Source organism: Amblyraja radiata, chromosome 1, assembly GCF_010909765.2.
Source record: "Amblyraja radiata isolate CabotCenter1 chromosome 1, sAmbRad1.1.pri, whole genome shotgun sequence".
Taxonomy (NCBI): Eukaryota; Metazoa; Chordata; class Chondrichthyes; order Rajiformes; family Rajidae; genus Amblyraja; species Amblyraja radiata.
In genome coordinates this window covers 79,494,848-79,516,922 of record NC_045956.1, presented here as the reverse complement: position 1 = coordinate 79,516,922, position 22,075 = coordinate 79,494,848, and the positions used below count along the sequence as shown (strand labels likewise).

Here is a 22,075-nt window from a genome sequence, read left to right as displayed (position 1 = left end):
TTTAACCATAAAAGCAAAAAGTATTTTTGTGGTACTTTTTCAAAATAATTGCTTTTTAATTCTATATTATTTCAAATTATTGAATTTGTTCCCCAACTACCAAGATGGAACCAGCTTCTGATCAGCCCTCTCGATTGCTAACCACTATTCTACTACAGTATATCCATTGCATAAAGAGCCTGCATAAAAATAACCACTAAGATAGTCAACAAAAGATTATCATAGAATTATGTTATGTGTTTGTTTGAGCAAACATTGCGAACAATAATCTCTGGGTTGTGAATGGATTAACCTATATTAAAGAGCCTAGGATTCTAGACATCAAAATGATCAAGTTATTTGTGAAAATACAAAAGAACGTTATAAACAAAAATAACATCTAACAATAACGTGGTTATTTAAGAACAACATTGGTAAACTAGTTTTTGATTTAATAAGCAAAGACAGGTAAAGTGGTAGAACAAATTGAATATTGCAGTTAATGTTCTACTAATATTTAAGATAATTATGATTTACAAGGTAACACAGATTAGCCTGCTAGCAATATTGAACTGAATTGAAGCTACGTTTGGCAGTAATGTATTGTGAGATGGGTGTCTGGTTGCAATACTAAGCAGCTTGAAAGACACTTTATAAAATGTAAAACAGTTTTGTATTGATTATTTTTCCCAATCATGATGTTAAATCTCAGAAAGTGAAATAACATTAAGATGCTCAGAGGCTGAGAGTGCATATTAAATTCAATTATGTTCATTAAGGCATGGAATTCCCTAAAGATTTAAATGCATGCCAATATACTGTATGTCAATTGTTCCTTTTGCAAATCGACAGAATGCCAAGGCAAGATTTATTTCTCATTCTTTACAAATGAGTATTATATACAACAAGATACTTATATTGTATAATGATTACCGTCACAAAAATGATCTTTAGTGTTGATGAGGTTTCACATTGCATCAACCTTGATCTGCAAATTATTTAGTAGCCATCAATTTGCAAGGAACTAATCTCAACTATTTAACTGCATTAATGCCTTGCATTATGTAAGGTTGATCGCTGTACCTTAATCTTTATATATGAAATGTAACTAAAGCTCATCTTTTAATTTCTTTACTTTTTCTCTAGATTGCTTTATGTTCAATTAGTGAAGTAGTGAAGTGAAAGTGTTTATGTTCATCACGTCACTTGAGGAAACGGTTTGTCTGCTTTCAGCACACAACATTAATTAAGAAGGCTGGGATCTGTACAGCTAGCAATGATCATGAAATTCTAGATTTTGAGCATGAAATAGATCTTTCGAACTCTCTCCACCAACATGGTATCATTGCATAAACAATATTGTGATCAATTTGAATGAACTGTAATCACTGCCAGCCAGGGCCAGATTTACGTATAAGCTTGACAAGCTTAAGCTTAGGGCCTCGAGATCTAGGAGGGCCTCGCAGAGCTGGATTTACCACTAGGCTTCATAGGCTGAAGCCTAGGGCCTCAAAATCGAGGGGGCCTCCGGCCAAGGCAGGACACCTGCCGTTCAACTCTGGGCAGGCCCCCCTCTCCATCTGTCTCTCTCTGTCAATCTCCATCATCCGTATCCATGTCCGGGCTGCCGGGTCTCCGCTCTCTACTTGTTCCTCATCCGCCGGCATGGCAGACCGCCTTGCACATGTGCACTGCTACGGCCAGCACATCCTCCCCCTGCACATGCGCACAACCACAGCCAGCACATCAGCAGCCACCCTGCGCTTGCCCACTGCCATGGCAACTGGTCGGCGCTGGGCACTTTCTCCCTCACTTTGAATTGTGGGAGATCTGGCCGCCATTGCTGTCCGGTTGCCACCTCGCCGCGACCGCTGAAAACCAACATAGAATCACTCCCTGAACCTGGATCTGGAGTAACTCCCTGGAGTAACTATTGCTTCTGGTTTCCTGGTCCTCCATAAATATTCTAAATGGAATTTAAACTGGAGGTGGTGGAGGGCTGAACAATAAAAGCGTATTGCATTTTATCTGTTTATTTATTGTGTATATATATATGGTCGATGGTATATAAACACACTGAACTTTTATCTCCTGTTCTGTATTATGTTTACATATTCTGTTGTGCTGCAGCAAGCAAGAATTTCATTGTCCTATCTGGGACACATGACAATAAAACTCTCCTGACTCTTGACTTGGACTTAAGCAAAAAAGGGTTCTTGGGAAAAAAAGAGCCACCTTAAGTTTAGTTGCGTCTGGTTGGGTAACTATGGTAGGGTGAAGACTATTCCATGCTTTAATTGTGTGGGGGAACTCCATGGAGCAGCCAGCAACTCTGGATAGAAGAAATTGGGTGACCTTTCGGGTAGAGACCCTTCTTTAGACTCCCTCTGGTTTTAGTGTTTTTAGTTTAATTTAAAGATACAGCGTGGAAACAGGCCTTTCGGCCCACCGAGTCCACGCCGACCACCGATCACCCGTACACTAGTTCTATCCCACACATTAGCGGAGTAAGTCAAGAGTCAAGAGTGTTTTATTCTCTCACGTCCCAGTTAGAACAATGAAATCCTTACTTGCAGCAGCACAACAGAATATGTAAACATGGTACTCTGTAAACAATGTTATAAACGAGAAAACAAAACGGTGTATATTTATATATGAATGTATAACTATATAAATATATATATGTGTGTGCGTGTGTGTGTATATAATATATATATACCCACACTCAAACACACACACACAATTTCCCTCCTGGGATTAATAAATAATAATAATAACAATAATAATAATAATAATAATAATATATTTTATTGTCATAGCACATAAGCGCAACGAGATTGGTATCCAGCTTCCATCCGATGTCATAACTTAAATAACTAATAAAGTTTAGATTTAGATACCCCGAGAACATGGTTCGTAAAAAGAACATTACAACAGTAAATAGTCAAAACAGTTCAAACAGACTAAAGTGCAGATGTGTCTGTGCGACGTGACTACCCGAGGGAGACAGTCCATGGGGGGTGGGGGGCACTTAGCAGGGCCTGTTCAGAGCCGAATGAAGCTGTTTCTGAGTCTGGAGGTTCGGGCGTAGAAGGCCTTGTAACGTCTGCCGGAGGGAAGTAGTTCGAACAGTCCGTTACAAGGCTGTGTGAGTCTTTATGGATGCTGACGGCCTTCCTGAGGCACCGTGTGTGGCAGATGCCCTCCAAGGCTGGTAGCTGTGTCCCAATAATCTTCTGCACTCTGTGGACGACGCGCTGAAGAGCTCTCCTCTCCGCTTCCGTGCAGCTGAGATACCACACTGAGATGCAATACGTTAATATGTTCTCTGTGGTGCAGCGGTAGAAGGTTGTCAGCAGTTGTTGGGGCAGACCAGTCTTTTTTAATGTTCTCAGGAAGAACAGTTGTTGCTGTGCCTTCTTGACCAGTGCAGCGGTGTTGGTGGACCATGTGAGGTCCTCTGAACTGTGAGTGCCCAGAAACTTAAAGCTGGACACTGGATAAAGTTCTATCGTATAGTATCGTGTGTGTAGGAAGGAACTGCAGATGCTGGTTTAAACTGAAGGTAGACACAAAAAGCTGGAGTGCCTCAACAGGTCAGACAGAATCTCTGGACAAAAGGAAAATATAACGTTTTGGGTTGGGTCTGAAATAGGTTCCTGCACACCTTTCGAATGTGGAAGGAAACAAGAGCACCCGAAGAAAACCCATGTGATCAAAGGGAAAAGGAGCAACCTATACAGACAGCACCAATATTCAGGATCAATTCCGGTTCTGGCACGTTTACGCAGCAACTTTATGGCCCCATAGTCTTCAACTTAATTAAAACATACAGTAGCTGTAAAGGGGGACATAGTGTCACTTGGAGATTTAAAACTGAACATTGATATTTTCATTTTTTTAGTAACCAAAGTTATCAACGTATATTTTTTTGTGTGTTGGAAAACAAAATATAGTGGCACAGCTGGTAGATTTGCTGCCTCACACGCCAGAGATCTGTGTTCAATCCTGTCCTGGGGCACTGTCTGTGTTGAACTTGCACATTCTCCCTGCAAGCGTGTGGGTTTCCTCCCACATCCCAAAGACACATTGGTTTTGTAGGTTAACTTGTCTCTGTAAAATTGCCCCTAATGTGTAGGGAGTGGGTGAGAAAAGTGGCATAACAGAACTTGTGTGAATGGGTAGACAAAAATGCTGGAGAAACTCAGCGGGTAAGGGAGCATCTATGGAGCGAAGGAATAGACAACGTTTCGGGTGGAGACCCTTCTTCAGATTGATGTCGGGGGTGGGGGTCATGAAAAAGAAAGGAAGAAGCGGAGACAGTAGGCTGTGGGAGAGCTGGGAATGGGAGGGGAAGGAGGGAGAAAGCAAGGACCACCTGAAATTAGAGAAACATAGAAACATAGGAAATAGGTGCAGGAGCAGGCCATTCGACCCTTCGAGCCTGCACCGCCATTCATTATGATCATGGCTGATCATCCAACTCAGTATCCTGTACCTGCCTTCTCTCCATACCCCCTGATCCCTTTAGCCACAAGGGCCACATCTAACTCCTTCTTAAATATAGCCAATGAACTGGCCTCAACTACATTCTGTGGCAGAGAATTCCAGAGATTCACCACTCTCTATGTGAAAAATGTTTTTCTCATCTCAGTCCTAAAAGATATCCCCTTTATCCTTAAACTGTGACCCCTTGTTCTGGATTTCCCCAACATCGGGAACAATCTCCCTGCATCTAGCCTGTCAAACCCCGTAAGAATTTTGCAAGTTTCTATAAGATCCCCCCTCAATCTTCTAAATTCTAGTGAGTACAAGCCGAGTCCATCCAGTCTTTCTTCATATGAAAGTCCTGACATCCCAGGAATCAGTCTGGTGAACCTTCTCTGTACTCCCTCTATAGCAAGAATGTCCTTCCTCAGATTAGGAGACCAAAACTGTACGCAATACTCCAGGTGTAGTCTCACCAAGACCCTGTACAACTGCAGTAGAACCTCCCTGCTCCTATACTCAAATCCTTTTGCTATGAATGCTAACATACCATTCGCTTTCTTCACTGCCTGCTGCACTTGCATGCCTACTTTCAATGACTGGTGTACCATGACACGAGGGTCTCGTTGCATCTCCCATTTTCCTAATCGGTCACCATTCAGATAGTAGTCTACTATCATAGAAGCCAATGTTCATACCGCTGGGGTGTAAACTACCCAATCAAATATGAGGAGCTGCTCCTCCAATATGCGGTGGGCCTCACTCTGGCCATGGAGGAGGCACAGGACAGAAAGGTCGGATTCGGAATGGGAAGGGGAGTTGAAGTGTTGAGCCACCGGGAGATCAGGTTGGTTATTGCGAACTGAGTGGAGGTGTTGTGCAAAGCGATTGCCAAGCCTGCGCTTGAACTCGCCGAGGTTGATCATACGCTGAATAATCCAACAACATTTGTGTTTGGAAGTGGAAAGAAATAATATAAATTGCATTCATTGCAATGTGTATAAAGAGTTGAGATACTGTATTATAATTTTGCTGCATGTCATTGTGGTATATATCATGTCTTGATTGGTGAATATGTTTAGTTTGTGACTTTATTTGTAGCAGAAATAATATGTGAATGCTTCATTGAGCATAATTCCGACTGGTTACTACGCACTTCGTCCAAGCACATTATCGCACGCGTCAAGCAAGCCATCTTAAATGACCACCTAAACTGGCATTTGGCAACTTAAAAAGCTGCCAAGTTTGCACGGCTGACAACGGAGAAAAAAAATTAAGTGAGAGCCCTGTAAGGTGTATAATATTTTTGACACTGTCATAGGCCTTTCTTACATATGCTGTCACCATGCACTGGAGGCTCTAACTAACCCTTCAGTAATTTTCCTTGCCCTCCATTTCAGAATAATAGTGTTTTAAGCCAATAACTTGACACTAGCACTGGCAATATATAAATAAATAAATAAGCGCAGCTTTCCAGCCCCTTATCCGATTGGCCACGCTTCAGATTCAGATTCAGATTCAGTACTGTACTGTCCACTGCACAATGACAATAAAGATTGAATCTGAATCTGAATCTGAATCTGAATCTGAATCTAAGACCTTTCAGAGATCACTACAATAAATGGTCAACCACATAGCAATGTTACAACATTTTGAGATTTTAAAAATCAAGTGTGCAATTTATCCCATCAGATAAAGCATAAAAAGAAGTTTAATTTGACACCTAATTCACTTTCATATCTTCAGTATTAAAAAGGTTATGGCCATTTTCATACTTGGAAATTAGCATCTTGTTCCATTGATTTTCCATTGACTTAACACAAAAGCTGTGATCAAGAACAGTCAAAAGCCCATAACTTTATTAAAAATTTGGTTTGGAACGTTGCCATTGTGGTGGATTTGAAGCCCATGTCGACATGAAAGATACTGCGGGATTGAATGGGCCCCCAAGTCAGCTACTCGCAACATAACATTTTGTATAAATGGATCTTAAGAAGCACTTTTTAATGTAAAAATAAACAACCTACCTTACCTTGTCCCCTACATGAGATCCATCCCGTTGTCGGCGTTTGCGGCTTTACAGGATGATTTTTAATCTACTATAGCAATTAAATAACCCAATTTAGTTTTAAAATAGCTGCAGCGAACGAACCTCGCAGCGATTTTTCATCAGCAACTAGGCAGGCTGAACAACCTCGATTTCAATACCCTAGAGAAAATCGCGTTTTAAACCCGCCCTCCTCTCAAAGGTGCCAAAGCCGCGCACACGGGCAGCGGCAGAACTGCAGCGCCGCTGAAGGTAAGTTTTGCAACATACCTTAACCACATTGATAATTCTGGAACAGTAAATGGGCCAGACCATGTCAGGGTGGCAGATTTCAACCCTGGAAGAACAGTTGTGAAACAGATGTGTTTCTCTGAGAATCCTGTGGTTCAATGATCACCATTAGCAAAAATTGTTTTTTTTTGTCCAAATATATTTACTTGATACATATCATGTATTGAATAGTCCTGACCTCCAAAAATAAGGACTTTAACTTTAACCACTGCATGGACCTTGAAATGGTGCTCCCAGCCATTATCCTGCTTGTCCAAGGCCTGTGTTCAGAGTTATCGGTCAATACTCTCCAGTCTGATCTCTTTAAGCTCATCTTGAAAAGAAGACCCCTTCCTGCCTCCCTCAATCCCGTATTCACAGGATTCCCATGCAACCTCCTTGCTGCGTTGCATGTTACTGTTAACAGTCTTATCTTCACAAGAGCTCCTCTCTTTCAATCTGTGCTCATCAGTCCTCTGTCCTCAAAATCTACTGTCGAACCTCCCTTTCCTCTCCAAGGTCCTTGACTGTGCCAAAGGCTGATGCCTCTCTTTGCTAGAACATTGCCAATCATTCTAAATGGAGCCCCTGGCATTCGGCCATTGTAACAAATGCAAATCCCAAATGACCAAATGATGAGCGACGGAAGCGTCTGTGACTGACACACAAATTTGAATGTAATTCTATAGTTCTTTCTGCTGTTACACTGGACTTAGAGTGCGGTGGCTGAGCATAATTGTGCAGCAACTCGCCAGCATTACATCAGGGAGATCACCTCTCTGATCCAATACCCATATCAGGACAAGCTGCTGGTATGAAGGTGTGGAGCAAAGATCTATGGCACGTAAGGAAGAAGGTGGGTTACTTTTACTTTCAAACATTTGCTTGACACTGGTATTTTTAAATATTTATAAATATAATCATATGTTTCAATCAACTACTTTTTAAAAGAATGTAACCTTTGTTCCCGATGTTGGGGAAGTCCAGAACAAGGGGTCACAGTTTAAGGATAAGGGGGAAATCTTTTAGGACCGAGATGACATTTTCACACAGAGAGTGGTGAATCTCTGGAATTCTCTGCCACAGAAGGTAGTTGAGGCCAGTTCATTGGCTATATTAAAGAGGGAGTTAGATGTGGCCCTTGTGGCTAAACGGATCAGGGGGTATGGAGAGAAGGCAGGTACAGGATACTGAGTTGGATGATCAGCCATGATCATATTGAATGGCGGTGCAGGCTCAAAGGGCCGAATGGCCTAATCCTGCACCTATTTTCTATGTTTCTGTTTCTATTCAATTTTAATAGTTTAAGTATTTCCCTGAGTATCAGAGATGCTGAAAAGTAATTAAAATCAATGACATATTTTGCAGCTGGTGAAACTCCACTCCCACCTTTGCCACCTTCAGAGGTTGTCAAGGTTTTCTGTTGGGGCCCCTTCTCTTCACTTCCTATTGCAGGTGACATCGGGACTTTGGGGGTCTAAGCTCCACGAGATAGACTCTCCTACACTTGGACGAGGGAAATGCCATGAATTGACTGTGGGTCACCAATGCATCCTGCTAATTTTGGTGAATGCACCATCCAAATGGTCCACACAGCCATTATTGAACTTATCTGTGACATATTATGTGAATGAGACTCAGTTGGTGTATCCTTCCTCCCGTCACTGCGTGATCAGTTGCCTTGTGAGCAGATGGTGGAAGCCACCCTCATGCCTTTGTTCCTGTCAAAGACAACTATTACATTCTTAACTGTTGGAGGAAGGAACTGCAGATGCTGGTTTAAACTGAAGATAGACCAAAAAACAGGAGTAACTCAGCGGGACAGGCAGCATTACTGGAGAGAAGGAATGGGGGATATTTTGGATCGCGATCCTTCTTCAGCCTAGTTAGGGATAAGGGAAACGAGAGATATAGACGATGATGTAGTGAGATAATGAACAATGAATGAAAGATATGCAAAAAAAAGTCACGGTGATAAAGGAAACAGGCCATTGTTAGCTGTTTGTTGGGTGAAAATGAAAAGCTGGTGCGATTTGAGTAGGTGAGCAATAAAGAGAGAGGGAATGCCGGGGCAAACTGAAATGAGAGAAATCAATAATCATACCACTGGGCTGTCAGCTGCCCAAGTGAAATATGCGATGCTGTTCATCCAATTTGTGTTTAGGCTCACTCTGACAATGAAAGAATCTGGGACAGAGAGGTCTGTGTGGGAATGGGAAGGAGAATTAAATGTTTAGCAACAGGGAGATCAGGTAGGTTCAGGCGGACTGAGCGAAGGTGTTCAGCGAAACAACCGCCCAGTCTAGGTTTGGTCTTGCCGATGTATAAATGTTGAACAATCCCTGTTCCAGGCAAACACTGGCCCTAACAGCTAACAATCACCTGCTTCCTTTATTGGTACTTTATTGCATATCTTTCATTCATTGTTCTTTATATCTACATCATCATCTATATCTCGTTTCCCTTATCGCTAACTAGTCTGAAGAAACATCACCTATTCCTTTCCTCCAGAAATGCTGTTTGACCCGATGAGTTATTCCAGCTTTTATTGTCTCTCTTCGATAGGCTATTGGCACCTGTTTTGGCAATATTTTGACTTTTACTTCTCACCCTCATTTTATTGTCCCTCGAAGGTTCATATGCTTATATGCTTTCTTTAGCTTCTTTTGTCAGGTTATTGACATAGTTTTAGTCCAATAGTTTGCTGCTGTTATTTTTTTTAATGATCAAAACATAGATTGATTGATTGGTTGAAAGATACAGTATAGAAACATGTCCTTCAGCCCACCCAGTCATGCTGGTTCTATCTTACTGCACTTACGCATCCACTCCCTGAAAACTAAGGGCAATTTATAGAGGCCAATTAACATTATGGGGATGTAGGAGGAAACTGGAGCACCCTAAGGAAACCCACCCAGTCACAGGGAGAACGTCGAAACTCTTCACAGACAAAACCCAAGGACAGGATCGAGTCTGGGTCTCTGGCGTTATGAGGCAGCTGCCCCATTGTGCCGCTCTGGCTGCAGAAATCTGTTATTTCTCTGCTATATCGAGAAACAGATGACTGTAAGACAGCTCAGAATACATGCATGGCAGGACAGGTAATCTTACGTAAGTAATGAATTATATGTATATAGGCCTTATCTACAAACATTGACCATATGGCTTCAGCTAGTTGCAAATAAGATCAGTAAGAATGTATCTTGGCTCCGAGTCCTTCTGTTTATCACCGAGCACTGGGTCACAGCTCAGAGAAGACAGGATGGATTTTATTGTAGAACTGTGCTCCCTCCCAGCTAATTTTCTGAAATTGGCTGCACCAGTGCACCTGGGCTCAGACCCAAGAAAATCTCTGTTATATTTATACACTCTGCCTCTCAATGCATGAGGGGATGATTCACACAAAAATAACAATTTCTAAGACATTTTAAAACCGTTATACATGCATTATTCTATCACCATAACAGTCCTATTTACTATCACTTTATGTTAGAAAACAGATTTCCCACTGAGCCTTTTTCCAAAAGAGAAGCAAAATGCTGTCCTAGCTGTGACAAATTTGCAGAAAATTGTAGAATGCATTCTTTGGAGCTCCAGATAATGATGAATTATAGATCAAAAACTGCAATATCAACAGTGAATCCAATGAAGCAAAGAACTTAAGGGCCAATTTTATGCAACCCCAGGCACTGTGGGAAGCCTCACCTGCTGAAATAAGTTTATGAAATTCAGGCATGCACACCTGAATCTTGTTGTCCATTAAAATAAATACAGTTTCAAGCAGGATGTGCCTGAATCCCTGATGCATGTGCCTTGTGGATCAGACACAATTGAAAGATTTTGTGGAGCGAGTTCTTAACTTTTCAAATGTGTTCCCAGCCCACATGAGGTATTTGAATTTGCAAGCAATTAATAAAATCTAAATGTTGGTCTCAATTAAGAAGTTGCATGAAATCATTAACAGAGTTATCAAGTGTCATTTTATTTGGCTAATACCTGCTCAATGATAATCGTTCGGGTTCACAAAGGAACACAAAACTAGACTCAGAAAATCTGAATTAAAAACAGAAATACAGAGCTGGTCAAACAATATCTGAAGAGAAACAGAGTTAAAGAGTGAGAGAAAGTTGTTTTTAAATTCTTTCTTGTCAGACTCAGTCAATGCCTGACACAAAGTTTCCTCAGAACCAGGAAAAGTTAGAAAATAAGCCTCTTTTAAGTTGCAGAGAGGTGTGTGTGTGTGTGTGTGTGGGGGGGGGGGGTGGGGGTGGGGTGGGGGGGGGGAGATTGGGAGAATAAGGAATGTGTGAGGAAGGATAACACCAGTGATGATAGCACTGGCTGAGAGACAGTGGTGAAGGCTCAGTAATTGCACTGGATGTGTCTGCAGGAGATAAATGAAAACAGAGGAGAGACAGAGCGAGAGAGAGAGAGGGAGAGAGAGGAAGGGAGGGAAATTAAGATCCAGAACACAGCAGTGACGCATCTCAGCCTGCATTATATGTGACTTTGCCAGTTTAATCAACAAGTCAAAAGTAAAGAGACTTAGCATGGTGGAATGTGAATCATCCAACATATGATCAGCCAGGATTCATCATCCAAGAGTGAGAGAGCGTGCATGATCTTAACACTGTTATATTTTCATCCACAGAGTGTGGACACTGCTGAGAATGTCAACATTTATAGTCCATCTTCTATTCTCCTTGAACTGAGGAGGAAGTTCAGCATCAACTGCATTGATGAATCTGCAATCATGTATGGGCCAAACTAAATAAGGATTGCAGAACCCCTTCTTTGAAGAGTATTGATGAAGCAGTTGGATATTTACAGCATTCCAGGAATTTCAGGGTTTCTGTTGTTGAGCATTTTTCTTAAAATCCAGATCTGTTTAATTTTTCAAATTTAAATTCCCTCTCTGCTCTGGGTAAGAATTAAACCTCTGCATCGACAGTCCAGGACATTATCAGCTTCTCCAGTAACCTGACCACTATGTAAATGCACCCTGCACTATTGAGTTAAAAATGACTTTCTAAAGAAAGGCAATTCCATGAAAAAGCATTACTCTTTTGACAACACAGTGGCAAGGATCACTAAATAACTCATATCAATGGCAACAGAACAAACTGTCACTGATACCTCAAAGCATAATGTACCTTCAATGTTGGCATCTGATATTTCTAACAGAATTATATCAATGATTTACTGTTCTATTATTTCAGTTATTGTTTTATGTTCCAATGTATTTGGATTCAAGTTGCCGACTATCATTGGTCTTTTCTTTAACATGACTAGTTTGTTTCACATTGCTTTGGTGAGGGTGCTCTGGTGAATTTGCAAAGTTAAGGATTTTGTCAGGAAGTGTCGCCAACATCATAGTCGTAGAGTGATACAGTGTAGAAACAGACCCTTCGGCCCAACTTGCCTACACAGACCAACATGTTCCAGCTACACTAGACCCACATGCCCGCATTAGGTCCATATCCCTACAAACATCTTATCCATGTTCCTGTCTAACTGTGTCTTAAATGTTGGGATAGTTCCAGCCTCTGGCAGCTTGTTCCATACACCCACCTCCCTTATTTTGTGAAAATGTTTTTGTGAAAATGTTACCCCTCAGATTCCTATTAAATCTTTTCCACTTCAAATTAAACCTACGTCAAATTTTGTTGAGAGTATATCTACATAGGTGGAGGGCGTGTCTATTGAGCAGCCTTATATTGGATGAAATTAGCCATTTTTAGTATGATTGGAGCTTTACTTATTGAGGCGATTGGAGAGAATTCCTGATTGTTGCCTTGAAGATGGTGGAAGAGTTTTGCAGAGGCAGGTGGTGAGTCACCCACCTCTTGATACCCCACCTCAGCCCTGTTGGTCCACTTCAGGTTCCCGCTATGGTGCATCCTCACCTTACCCTGATATTAGCATAGACAAAATTTGGCAATGGTGAACCCATTGGACATCAGAGCAAGTTGTTTTTAAATTATTTCTTGTCAGAGTTAGTCAATGCCTGACATAGGTATCACAAAAATAAAATGTATTACTTACCCACCCAATATTGAATTTTTCCTAGGTTTTGTAGTGTATGGGCCTGGATTGTCTTATTTCTTGAGAAGTTGTAAATAGAATTTAACATTGTACAATCAATAGCAAACACCCCAACTTTTCAGTGAAATGTTGGACTAACTCAGCGGGACAGGCAGCATCTCCGAAGAGAAGCAATGGGTGGGTGACGTTTTAGGTCGAGACCCTTCTTCAGACTCAGAAGAATGGTCTCGACCTGAAACGTTACCTATTTCTTCTCTCCGGAGATGCTGCCTGTCCCGTTGAGTTATTCCAGCATTTTGTGTCTAACCTCAATTTTTCTCCTGAAGATGCAAGAATGTTCAGTGATGAAGCAACTGAAGTTGATGACTCATGAGATCTTGCACCAGTTTCTCGGGTCTGGGGTGATTGACCTATGATAACCTTTGATTTTAAAGCAAAAAAATTATTCAATTAATAAAAATAATATTTACAATACTATTAAAAAAAACAGTACCCATTACCATAATGTGACTGAGGAGTGAATGAATAATGCGATGTAAAGCGCCTTGAGTATTAGAAAGGCGCTTTATCAATCCCATCCATTATTATTATTATTATTATAATACAAGATAAACAAATATATTAAATAAACTACTATACAACTATGATATAATCTTTGTCAATGATGCATACAACTCCCCGTATTGCCCAGCGGTCCCGGAAATCCCCCAGGGTGCCCGTGGACAACGGGTAGTCCCTCTCTAAAACCACCCAGGCACGGTCTGAACCCTGGAAAAGGGGCAGGCAGCTGGCTCGGGCAGAGCCCTCTTCCGCCTGGTACCGTGATTCGCGGATGGCCAGCTTGGCTAGGCCCAGGAGCAACCCAACCAGGACATCCTTGGCTCTACCCTATTGTAGTCCAAGTGGTCCAGTGTGGAGTGGAGAGCCAGTGAGATTGCATCCTCCGTTGTCCTGTTGTGATGGTAGGCGAACTGTAGTGAGTCGAGGTTCTTTTTGAGGTAGGAGTTGATATCCAATAACCATAACCAACCTCTCAATGTACTTCATCACCACAGACGTTAGTGCCGCTGGTCAATATTCATTGAGGCACATCACCTTACTCTTCTTGGGCACTGGTATTATTGATGCCCTCTTAAAGTAGGTGGGTAACCTCAGGCCTCAGTAATGCGAGAGTTGAAAATGCCCGCAAAAAAAAAACTCCAGCCAGTTGGTCTGTACAGGTTTTGAGAACTCGACTGGGTATACCATCAAGTCCAGGCACTTTCCGAGGGTTCACCCCTCTGAAGGATCTTCTGACATCGGCCTCTGTGACTGTGACTATAAAAGGCCCATTCTTAGTCAAGCGTGTGACCAAAAATATGAAAAATGGTGGAATACATCTCTTCTAATTCTGAAAGCATTACAGGTATATTGTTTTGTACTGTATATATGATTCATATTTTTTCGGTTTATCAAGTGCAATTCTTATGTTATGCTGACAATGTTTGTTTATAGTTAGAGGTCAAATATGACTGGTCATGTGTGTGACCTCACGGAAGCATTTTTTCATAGCTCATTTTTATCTCACAAACTCTGTGAATTTTAAAAAGCTAGAATATTCATATCTTTAGCAGACATGCATTATAGTTCTGTAGGTAGGAAAATAGCAGTGAATAAGATTAATCTCTTAAAAGAATGTTTTAATGTTTTACTTTATGTGATGCCATCTGGTCACGTGTGTGACATTTTGCTTCACTTTCAAAAGTGTAGCCCAATAGCATATGGGCGTATGGGGGCTCGGGAAGGCGCATCAGTGCTCTCCCTATCAAAGCGTGCATCGAATACATTGAGCTCGTCAGGGAGTGATGCTTCGCTTTCGCATGAGCTGCCTCCTGATTTCGCCTTAGACAATAGACAATAGGTGCAGGAGTAGGCCATTTGGCCCTTTGAGCCAGCACCGCCATTCAATGTGATCATGGCTGATCATCCACAATCAGTACCCCATTCCTGCCTTCTCCCCATATCCCATGACTCCGCTATCATTAAGAGCTCTGTCTAGCTCTTTTGTAAGAGGTCATGGCATACAAGCCCCGCCACAGTTGCTGAACATCTGCCTCATCTTCCAGCTTTGACCTTTTGGCCTTTTTGATGTCTTTGTCAAGGTCATATCTGGACCTCTTATAGACCTGAATGCCTGGGATCTGGTCCTCGGAATCCTGTGGATCTCCTGGTTCATCCAAGGCTTCTGATTAAGAAACACTCAGATGGTAGGAACACAGTCTTCCACACATTTCCTTATGAAGTCTTTAACGACTGTGGCATATTCATTCAGGTCCGCTGTCGAGTCCTTGAACATTGCCCAGTCTACTGACTCCAAGCAGTCCTGGAGTTGTTCCTCTGCCCCCCCAGACCAGCTCTGTGCAGTCCTCACCTCTGGGGGTGCGCTCTTCAGTTGCTGCCTGTGTGCAGGAAGAAGCAGCACCGCTGAATGGTCAGATTTCCCGACTCTCCCACTCTTTGATGATGCTCTTGCTGAAATGCTGACTTGATGTTAAGGGCATCAGGAGAAATAACTCCACTGGAGGAGACACAGAGTGCTGGAGCAGCTGGAAGTAGGGTCCTACCTTAAACATCACCTATCCATGGTCTCAAAATGCTGCCTGACCTGCTGAGCTACTCCAGCGCTCTGTCTCTTCTTTTACAAACCAGCATCCACAGTTCATTGTTTAAGAAGGAACTGCAGATGCTGGAAAATCGAAGGTACACAAAAAAGCTGGAGAAATTCAGCGGGTGCAGCAGCAGTCGCAGTCGCTGCCTCAAAAAGGCTGGCAGTATCATCAAAGACCCACACCATCCTGGCCACACACTCATCTCCCTGCTACCTTCAGGTAGAAGGTACAGGAGCCTGAAGACTGCAACAACCAGGTTCAGGAATAGCTACTTCCCCTCAGCCATCAGGCTATTAAACCTGGCTTGGACAAAACTCTGATTATTAGCAACCACTTTCAGTTATTTGCACTACCAGTTTATTTATTCATGTGTGTATATATTTATATCATGGTACATGGACACATTTATCTGTTTTGTAGTAAATGCCTACTATTTTCTGTGTGCTTAAGCAAAGCAAGAATTTCATTGTCCTATACAGGGACACATGACAATAAACTCACTTGAACTTGAACTTGAGCATCTATGGAGCGAAGGAAAAAGGCAACGTTTCGGGACGAAACCTTTCTTCAGACTGAAGCACCCGCTGAGTTTCTCCAGCTTTTTTGTGTACCACAGTTCATTGTTTCATCAAATAACTCAACAGGTTGGACTCATACGTTTCATGAGGGACAATCACCAGAGGTGTTGGAGATCAATCATCTGAGCCTCAGGATATCACTGAAGGAGTTCCTCAGGGGCAGTGTTCAAACCAACCGAACTTCAGTTGCTTCATTAATTATCTTCCTTCCATCATGGGGTTAGAACTGAGGATGTTTGATGATGATCACACAATGTTCAATTCCATTTGCAACTCCTTGGCTGCAATCAGCAAGAGGTGAATGATATTTTGGCGTGGGCTGATAAGTATGGAGTAACAATTCCACCACAAAAGGGCCAGGCAACAACCACCCTCAAAAGGAGAGTTTTGCCCCTGTCCCACTTAGGAAACCTGAACGGAAACCTCTGGAGACTTTGCGCCCCACCCAAGGTTTCCGTGCGGTTCCTGGAGGTTTTTGTCAGTCTCTCTAATGGTCGAAAGTGGTTTCAGTTCTTCTATGTTCCAGTGATTATTTCAAAAAATTCAAAACCGGCTGCGACTAAAAATAGGTTGCCGTTTTAAAAATCGGTAATTTTTTAGTCGAAGCCGGTTGCGATGCTAGTTGAAGGTGGTTGCCGGAGGTTGCAGGTGGTTGCCGGAGGTTTCAGGTAGTGGAAGACCTTCCACTACCTGCAACCTCCGGCAAACCACCTTCAACTAGCAAAACCTCCGGGAACCGCACGGAAACCTTGGGTGGGGCGCAAAGTCTCCAGAGGTTTCCGTTCAGGTTTCCTAAGTGGGACAGGGGCATAAGATACCTATTGTGACATTCAACAATGACACCAGTGGCAGTAACATCCGTGGTGAGGAATTGGTTTAAGAGGTTGGTAGTGACGCATGTCAACTCTTCCCTTAGAAAGGACCTGGACCTACTATAATTCACAACCTAGCACAACAGATCAACAGGGGATGTAATCTTACTAGCTCTCCACTATGCAGTGGATCAGTTGGACAATAAGAACACATACGTCAGTCTAATGTTTAATAAAACAGCTCAGCGTACACCACTGTTATCCCCCCCAAACTTATCATCAAACTCAGGGAACTGGATCTGTGTGCATCCCTATGTAATTGAAGCCTTCAATTCCACATCAGCACACCACAATTAGTATGAATTGCTCATTCTCTTGCCCTAATCTCACTATTCCCCTGAATGTGAAGCCATGCTCAGCTCTATCAGCTGCTGATAATACTGCAGTTGTTGGACGATTAATGGTAACAAAGAGTCAGTGTAAAGTAAGGACCTTAATACTCTGATCGAATGGTCCCAGAACAATAATCTTGCCCTCAATGTCAACAACACCAAGGGGCAGATTGTTGACTACTAGAATGGACACCTGAGGATCCATGAACCTGTCTTCATCAAGGGGACAGAGATGGAGAGTCAACAGCTTCAAGTTCTTGGGCATGCATAACTCTGAAGATATGTCCTGGTCCCATCACATTGATGCAATCACAAAGAAAGCTCATCACGGAATCTACTTCCTCAGAAGATTGAGGAGATTTAGTATACTGACTGATTGCATATTGGCCTTGTTCAGTAACTTGATCGCCAGGAATGAAGGACACTACAGAAATTGGTAGACATTGCATGGTCCATCACATGTACTGACCTCCCCACCATCAAGGGCGCTGCCTCAAAAAGCTGATCATGATCATCAAAGACAAGACAAACTGTAACCATCAGGTTCAAGAACCGCTATTTCCCTGCAACCATCAATCTTTTGAATGCTGCACAACACCAACCATTACATCAGCAAGTACGATGTTCTATGGACTGTGCGCTTGTTTACAATGCTGACTTTGGTTTTGCGTTATTTTGGTTACCTAGTATTACTGTTATTAATTTATTACATTATTGATTATTATATACTTATCTGTGTTATTGCATTATTGCCTTAATGGACCTGCTGCAAGGTCTGCATGGAGCTGCAGCAAGAATGTCATTGTTCTGTTGCTGGTACCTATGACAATTAAACACTCTTGGCTTGTTTAATTTACTTTAGTTTAGTTTACTGAGGTACAGTGAAAAACTTTTGTTTTATGCTAGCCAGTCAGCTGAAAGACGATACTTTATTATAATTGAGCCATCCCCAGTATAAGGATTCATGATAAAGGGAATAACGTGAATAACATTTAGTGCAAGATAAAGTTCAGTAAATTCCGATCAAAGATAGTCTAAGAGTCTCCAATGAGGTAGAAAGTAGATCAGGACCCCTCTCTAGTTGTTGGTGGGATGGTTCAGTTGCCTGATGACAGATGGGGAAAAAACTTCTTAACTCCTTGACCCATGTTGACTTGACTTCTTGACCTATGCTGAGCCGCTTTCCCATTTCTTCTCATCAGTGTTGGCAGACAAGTGTCAGGCTTTTGTATTTCCAATGTCTGCTGTCCCTGTGCAAACTGAGCACCCTCTCACTGACCGCATCATTGTCATCGTGCCCACATGCGAGAGGCCTGATCATGACCTGTCATTTATCTCTGACCCTTCCCCTGACAGTTTCTGCCATTGCTTTTGCAAAGATACATATTAACAATTTTTGCGCAAAAATACATTTCACAGAAATAATTGTACAGTTGAGTTTACACATGACAAAATAAAGCTGAATAAATGCAAATTCTTCCATGTTAAGCCATTAACCTCTCTTACAGCTGATCTAAACTATTAAAGTTCCTTCAGGGGACATGCACAAGCAGGGGAAATAATCGATAAATTAACTTGGGGAGAGATTGAAAATCCATGTGAATTGCAGACTGGCTTGTGGTGCACTCAAGCCTGCTGTAACTTGTGGGAATGGATTTCAGCCTGAATAAGGATGGGAACACAGGTCATGATGAAAGACCTGTGGGAAGAAGAACTGTGTTCTCTTTGACTGAAAGAGTTCATTGTAGCAGGAGGCTTTTTTTAGAGCACAATTTGAAAACAGCAGTTCTTCACATTGACTGACCACAGTGCTTTCTCCCACGTTTCTCTTGATGGAGTAAGTTGATGAAAGAAAAGAGATGGCTGTCAATTATTTTGGTTCTGGACCATATGTTGCTACATTGTGAAGTATTCTCATTTGTAATAGTTCACCCCAAGTAATAGCTTTGCTTCCTCATCCATTGTACTCAGGATATTTCATTTTGATGTCACAATTTCACAATGACTACATTTTTTTTTCAATTCTGCAGAATTCTGATTTAAAGTCAGTAAACAATTTGAACTGAAAGCTAGACTGCATCACACAAGGTGGAAATTATTGCTTCATTTTTATATTTCAGAAAAACTGAAATCTTTATTTAGTTTAGTTTTAGTTTAGAGATACTGCGTGGAAACAGGCACTATGGCCCACCGAGTCAGACCACCATCCTACACACTAGGGATAATTTACAATTTATAGCCAAGGCAAATTAACCTACAAAGCTGCACATCTTTTGAGTGGGAGAAAACCAGAGTACCCGGGGAAAAACCACGCAGTCACGGGAAGAATGTACAAACTCCGTACAGACAGCCCCCAACTCAGGATTGAACCCAGGTCTCTGGTGCTGTAAGGCAGCAACTCTATCTCTGTGTCACCATGCACTCTTTGCTTTATGAACTGCCCCTTCACTGGCTGCATGTAACTTTATTTTACAAATTCCGAATAATTTGCTAAGCCATTGATTTGCTCGCTGTGTTGCCTGATTTCATGTCACAAACCTGGGATATATGTCACGATCACAGCAGCTGGTGCCTCTGGCACTGACCTTAACCCAGTGTCCAGTCAGAGAGAGGGAAGGAACCTTGACTCACCCATGAACAAGTCCACATTAGCAACATGGCAACAAAGCAGCAGACGGATCAGCCATGATTGAATGGCAGAGTAGACTTGATGTGCTGAATGGCCTAATTTTATTCCTATCACATGATCTTATGAACATCCTCACTGTAAGCACACAAGCTGGAAAGCTCAGGAATACTGTTCTGTCATATGTAGCATTGTCTTGATCTTTAGCTGACCATCCTTTTCACAATGGTTTTCATTTCTACCATTCAGGGGAACAAAACACAAGTTCTCCTTTGAAACTCAAGCTGCCAAACACAAATTGGGTTCTTGTGAGAACCAAAGAAATATAGCATCAGGATATCCCATTTTCAGTCCCCACCCAGATTCCTCTTGCACCAGTGGATTTCACTGGAGAGGTACAGGCCCCATCCCACCCTCAGTGGCCCTCAAGAGAAGGATAGAATGTGCCTGTAGTCTGCTGAACCTCAACTTCTTTAGCACCTATACGAGTTGGATTTACAGATATAACATTGTGGCCCACCAGTGGTGAGAATAAGCGATGCAGCTGATGTGCGGTTATCTGTGAGGAATTGCTGGAACCGATGTGTTCATTATATGATTTATTTGTTCATATGATCTGAGTCACAGGACGGTACATAGCGGATTTCTCCACGTCCACCACGGTGACAACTGCTTGGATCTGTTCTCCTTTCAGCAAGTGCATGGTCATGTTGCAGAGTCTTGAGAGGCATTGGACTCACTCATACATGCTTCTTCAACTGCTCCTGAACATTCCCTTTGAGTATTTGAATTGGCTTCCAATAACATGTACAAAAACAAAGTGTTGGAGGAACTCAATGGGTGAGGCAGCAACTGAGGTGGGAATGGACAGACTATATTTTAATTCAGGACCCTTCTGTTGGAGTAGGGGGGAAACTGGAAAAGAGAGGTGAAAGTGGGGCAAAGCTCGGCAAGTGATGTGGATAGGTGGATTCAGGTGATGGGAGGGGGGTTGGGTTAGGGGGGCGGTGATTGACAAATGGGTGGAGTAAGTGGCAAAGGCTAGAGATGAAAACGAGAATAAAGAGTGTCTGATAAGAAAATAAGATAAAGAGTGAATTTTAAGGCTGGAGGGAGGGATATGGGTGGAAGTGAACAAGGGGAGGGGAAGATGGGATACAGGAAATATGAGTCGGAGATTGAAGAGGAATAGGGTGGCTGAGATGCTGGGAGATTTGGGGAAAGATTTGTGCACACAGTGGGGTGGGGGCTCAAGGGAAAGAGAAAGGAGATGGAAGTGGAAGTATTAATGGAAATTGGGGAATTCAGTTTTCATACCATTGAATTGTAAGCTACTTGAGCATAATCTGAGGTGCTGTTCTTCCAGTAGCCCTTCCAAATGAGACAAAGGTTCACATGTACCTCCTCCATCCTTGACTTTAGCATTCGGTGCTCTCAACATGACCTTCTTTCCGATTGACGAGAACACACCAAGTCAAATCTAATGTAACATTGGAGACATTGCTTATCACAATTGGGATTCTGGACTAGTGGCTTGAAGGAAGATTTTATTTAAATTATTTTACCTTGCTTAATATTGAATACATTTTTTTTAATGAATACAATACTTATTTTATCTAATATTGTTAATCAGTGCTTTCTTTTGCAATAACTTTTATTGCATAATATTGATTGTTTGTAAATATCTCTAAAGGATGGCTCGTGGTTTTAAAAGGGGACAAAATCCTGCCCAGCTTTCTTCTTAGTCGATGGAAAATATAGAGCCTGAGTCAAATCTAGTCATCACAAGAGCCTCAGTGGCCAAGATTGAGAATGAGCACATTCCTTTGCATCCAGCTCAAGTAAGTGCAGGCATGGAAGGACCATGAGTGGCACTTCACAGGATACATACGCACATCTCCAGGACCTGACAATGTTTCCCCCTCTACTCTTAAGCTCTGTGCTAAACAGCTGGCACCGGTATATACAGACATTTATAACCAGTCCCTGCAAACATGTACTGTCCCTGCCTGCTTCAAAATCTCCACTATTGTCCCTGTACCCAAAAAGGCAAGGATTACTTGTCTTAATGACTACAGGCCTGTCGCACTGACCTCTGTTGTCATGAAGACACTCGAAAGGCTTGTGCTGGCCAAGCTGAAAAATATCACAAACTCCCTGCTGGACCCTCTGCAGTTTGCATATCAGGCC

At 42.2% G+C, this 22,075-nt stretch overlaps 1 long non-coding RNA gene across 1 annotated transcript; it reads left to right on the top strand.

Moving 5' to 3' along the window:
* Positions 1–15: 15 nt before the first annotated feature.
* Positions 16–13,872, top strand: LOC116972921. The gene is made up of 3 exons (XR_004411959.1): positions 16–28; positions 2,816–2,819; positions 13,727–13,872. It is a non-coding gene; the product is annotated as an uncharacterized LOC116972921 (long non-coding RNA).
* The last annotated feature ends 8,203 nt before the right edge of the window (positions 13,873–22,075 follow it).